Here is a 5154-nt window from a genome sequence, read left to right as displayed (position 1 = left end):
TTAAACGCCAACACCCTTGCTGCCTTCCCTAGCGTCAAACGCCTACCTGGCATTTAGCGCCAGAACACTTTGAGTTGAACTCTCTCCGGGGTGTTCTGTTCTTCCTCCTGAGTCCTCTGTTCCTGTTCTAAAACACTTTGCATGATCACAGATAAGATTAAACCAAGGAAAACTATAAATGAAAAGAAAATAAATAACTAAAAACTGAAAGAAAAACTAAAGGGACTTAGCTCCACTAGCTTCTTTACCGTCACTAGCTTGATGGTCAGCTCCACTAGGGAGGGAGTGATCATAGGGGCTTAGCTCTTCACCCCTCACTGTAAACCTCTTTCATGTGCTATCATGGATCAACTCAATATGCTCAACGGACAGGATCATGTTCACTGTATAAGTTAGGATTGGACTCTTAGTGAATACCACCTTTATTCTGGGAGAGAAGTCTTCAGTGGGAATCTTCTTGTTCCTCCAACCTTCAGGCACCTTCTTTTTGGGAACTCCCTCCTTGGTGGATGATGCATACCTAACACCAAACTTAGGTTTGATGTCAAGGAAAATTTTATTGGTTCCCACCAAAGGAGTCTTAAGCAGTGAGCCTTGGCTTGCATCAGTCAGAGGTCCTTGAGGGCTTGGGTTAGGGAGTTTACCCTCCATGCAAGTACTTCCCTCATCAGAGTGATGTATAGGTTTGAAAACCTTGAACACCAAGTAATCCTCACGCATCATCAAAACCAGTTCACCTTTTTCAACATCGATCAAGGCTCTTCCTGTGGCCAGAAACGGTCTTTCCAGGATTAGAGAATTATTTGCATCTTCTCCCATGTCAAGGATTACCAAGTCTGAAGGGAGGAAAAGCTCTCCAACCTTAACAAAGACATTCTCTATTATCCCATAGGCTGGTTTCAAAGACTTGTCTGTCATTTGTAGTGTTATGCTTGTCGGCTATGCCTCTTGGATTCTGAGTTTCTTCATTACAGACAAGGGCATTAGATTGATGTCTGCACTAAGATCACATAGGGCCTTGTCAAAATTGATGTTCCCAATAGTGCATCGAATTTGAAAGCTTCCTGGATTTGGCATTTTCTTTGGTAGTTTACTTTGAATCAATGCACTGTATTCCTCAGTCAGCACCACTATTTCATCTGCCCTTAGGGTCTTTTTTTCAGAGAGTAAACTCTTCATGAACTCAACATATTGAGGCATATGCTCTAGCACCTCTGCAAAAGGAATATTGATATGTAACTTTTTGGAGACTTTCAAGAACTGCGAGAATTGCCCTTCCTTGTTCTCCTTTTGGAGCTTCTAACGGTATGATGATTTTGGTTGGGGCTTGGATGCCTTTGGTGAAGTGTGTACTATGGTGTCCTCAACCTTTTCTTCGGCTTCAACAACATGTGCTTCCTCCTTTGCCACAGGTTCACCAGTCACTCTGATGGCCTTGCATTCTTCCTTTGGATTTACCACTGTGTCACCAGGAAGAGTGTTTGGAGGTCTCTAAGGTATTTCCTTGCTTAACTGACCCACTTGTACTTCTAAATTCTGAATTGAATCTCTGGTCTCCTGCATGAAACTCTGAGTGTTATTGGAAAGTTCTGCAACTATAGAAGCTAGGTCAGGAGAGTTCTGAGTCTAGGAAGTCGCTTGTTGCTACTGAGAGGGTTAAAACTGATGGTTGTTGAATTTATTCTGATTGAAACCGCCTTGAGAGTTGTTAAAATTCGACTGAGGCTTCTGGGGCTGCTCTCTCCATCCAAAATTTGGGTGATTCTTCCATCCCTAATTAAATATGTTTAAGTAAGGATCATTATTGGGATTTCTTGAGGAATTGCCCATATAGTTAACCTGTTCAGGAGCAGGTTGAGCATAACTATAAGTCTCTCCTTGGTGGAAGCCACTACTCATGTCATAAGATGGATCTTGAGTATTAACAGCTAAGACTTGCATCCAACTCAAGTGCTGAGTAATCATACTAATCTATTGAGACATGGCCTTGTTATGGGCAAAAATAACATCCAAGGTATCCAGCTCCATGGCTCCTTTCTTCACAGGATTCCTCTCAGAGGTGTACAAGTATTGGTTGTTAGCAACCATCTCAATTAACTCATTGGCCTCTTCAAGGGTCTTCTTCATGTGCAGAGAGCCACCCGTAGAATTGTTCAAAGACATTTTAGCCATCTCTGCAAGTCTATCATAGAAGATCTACAACCTAATCCAGTCTAAGAACATGTTAGGAGGGCACTTCCTGATCATTGACTTGAACCTCTCCCAGGCTTCATAGATGGACTCACCATCTCTCTGCCTAAAAGTCTGAATAGCTGTTCTCAGCTTAATCAGCTTCTGAGAAGGGAAGAACTTGGTTAGGAATTTGTTGACCACCTTGTCCCAAGTGTCCAAGCTTTCCTTGGGCTGAGGGTCAAGCTATTGCTTCAATCTATCCCTCAAAGCAAATAGGAAGAGCATGAGCTTATAGACATCCGGATTCACTTCATTAGTCTTCACAGTATCACAGATTTGCAAGAAATTAGAGATGAACAAATTTGGGTCTTCCTGCAGAAGACTATGAGCCAAGCATCTTTCTAGGCTTCTCATTACCATTCGGATTCTCAACATTAGCATTGGGATCCATGGTGAGCTATTTAGCTTCTTTCTCAAAAGTGTCCTTGAGATTATTAAAACAAGATTCAATTGTTGCTCTTATAACCTCTCCTGAATGTAAAAGTGTGCTGTCAACAAAGTGTGCTGTCAAACTCATATAAGTAAAATTTTGAATTGAAGTCCAAGTGTCAATGGTTAGACATACTCTACCACAATTTGTCGAGAGAAAATCTTGCAACTTCATCTTCTCTTCAATATAAAGAGCTCTAATGTCACATGCTAATGTAGTCCGTGAAGGAACTTTGAATCTTGCTTGTAGGGCATGCACAAATCTTCGAAATTTCGGGCTTCCAATGAAGCGAAATGGTAGCTCTTCCCCAATAAACATTTCCACAAGTGCCCTTCGAGCCTCCTCTTGGTCAAATTTGGAAGCACTAGGTGAATTTAAAACACCACGCTCATCTATAGTCGGTGTGGTTGTTGTTTTTCTTCTTTTGTTCGAATTATTATTAGGATTTTGCTTGCATATTCTCAAATGACCACCCATTGAGCTGGTTCCATTCCCATATTGTATTAAGCTACCACAATATTTGCATTTAGTCTTCTTCTCGGTAGCATTCTCTACATCAAAATGATCCCAAACAGCTGACCGATTCTTACGAACACCTGACGGTGGAGAAGATGGTTGAGTGCTAGCGGACAACCCTGCTGTTTCAATATTACTATTTTCAGTCATCTTGCTCCGCATATAAAGCAAGATGTATATAACTCAAAATTTGGTGTCAAACATGTTAAAATTAACACAAACTAATCCAAAAAAACAACAGCTAATAAAACTTTAGCATGATTCATAAACTAATCCATGTTCATATATCTCGCAAAGAAAATACGACCCAAAGATTATGAAATTAAAACTTCATATTAAAAATGATTTCAGCATGATTCATAAACTTTACACAGTTCAAAGAGAGACAAACAACTGATTGTACCAACTTAGTGTCTTGCATTTTATGAAAATAACATGATATTTGCAAAAAGATATATGAACATGGATTATGAGACTATTTCACATAAATTTAAACAGTCTAAGCAAAAATAGTACCCATTCCTTAGAAAATTACTAACACGAACCCAGAATTCAAAAAATTCAAATAATAATAATAATAATAATAATAATAATAATAATAATAATAATAATAATAATTAGCAGCCCAAGAAAAACTTATTGCTTTGTTCCCAGATAATTCAAATAATAATACACTATATTTGAACAAGAAAAGTCTCAATTCAAATAATAATAATAATTTTTTCACACAAGTCGACTAAAGAAACATTTAATTCAATGAAATTCATAATAATCATTTGGCTTTACTTGGCATCTTCATCATGAAGCAAATTTTCCCACAAGAATAAAAGAGTGTCTCCGTTACTAGAATGTTGTGAAAAACCATGATTAATATAAATACTGAATTTCCAATTTTATAACAAAATAAAGAAAATGCAGGACATGTTATTATGAGACATATATAATAGGAGATTGAATAGAACCATTTCAATCCAACTAAATCGTTTTGAAAAATGCTAAAATACAAATTTATGGTGTGAGATATATATTTGGATTGTCTTTTATTATACATTGCAAATTTAGCCTTAATAATTTTTTGAAATTCTAAAACTATATTGTTAGAGAAATTGAGAATACAAGAAAGATTTTTAAAAAAGAACTGACTTAACTTGTGTATATCTGAGAGAAGAATGACAAGTTTGGAATTGGAAAGAAGAGAGACTTTGATTTGTATTACGTGAATAAATTTCAGAGACTACTACTCTAGTCAACTGACTAGACTTAACTAACTTTTTCAAAATAGAATTGCTTTTCTCACCAAAACAAAAAATTAAAAGCTTAACATAATTTGTTCAATTCGAAAGCTTAGAATACAAGTTACTGATAAATTAACTCATTAAAGCCTATTTTAGTATTTTTTTACATTATCAGTAAAGAAAGAAACATTTCTTGAAACATACAAATCAGGAAAAAAATAAATGATAATTCTAGTTATTCATTGCAATAGGTCTTTTTTGTTAACTTGAACACAAACCAAGCAGTAATTAGGCCAAAATTCAAAAAAAATATTGAATTATCAGCAAGAAACTTAGAAACACTAAGAAAATTTTGAGAAAAAATTTTCAGTAGCTTATACAAGATTAGAAGGGTCATCAACAGTGACATAATAAGAAGCTCCTAAATCTGGAATTCATGGATCGAGTAATGTAGGTGCTACAAGAAGGATAAAGACAGGCAATTTCGCATATGCTCGGTTGCATGATAACACAGTTTTTTTTCTTTTTTTTTTCTATTTTTGTGGGGGCAAAATCATGATGTAGTTCAGACATCTTTGCCATTGCTTTCCCCTAATATGACTAGGCAGGATTAAAATTGATGGGTTATCATTCAGGAAATATATAAACAACGGTAATACAAGAAACCAAATTCATAAAAAATTAAAGTGGACAAGATATTTAGAAAAAGCTTTAATTTCTTTGAGAAACATAAGATGAATG

General features: G+C 36.4%; 1 non-coding gene across 1 annotated transcript; it reads left to right on the top strand.

The window, feature by feature from the left end:
* Positions 1 to 2221: 2221 nt before the first annotated feature.
* On the top strand, positions 2222 to 2325 carry LOC114927237 (small nucleolar RNA R71). The gene has a single exon (XR_003817602.1). It is a non-coding gene; the product is annotated as a small nucleolar RNA R71 (small nucleolar RNA).
* Positions 2326 to 5154: the final 2829 nt, after the last annotated feature.

The sequence above is a fragment of the Arachis hypogaea genome, unplaced genomic scaffold (genome assembly GCF_003086295.3).
Source record: "Arachis hypogaea cultivar Tifrunner unplaced genomic scaffold, arahy.Tifrunner.gnm2.J5K5 arahy.Tifrunner.gnm2.scaffold_74, whole genome shotgun sequence".
Lineage (NCBI taxonomy): Eukaryota > Viridiplantae > Streptophyta > Magnoliopsida > Fabales > Fabaceae > Arachis > Arachis hypogaea.
Note: the sequence above shows the minus strand (reverse complement) of the source record. Positions and strands in the feature narration are given on the sequence as shown.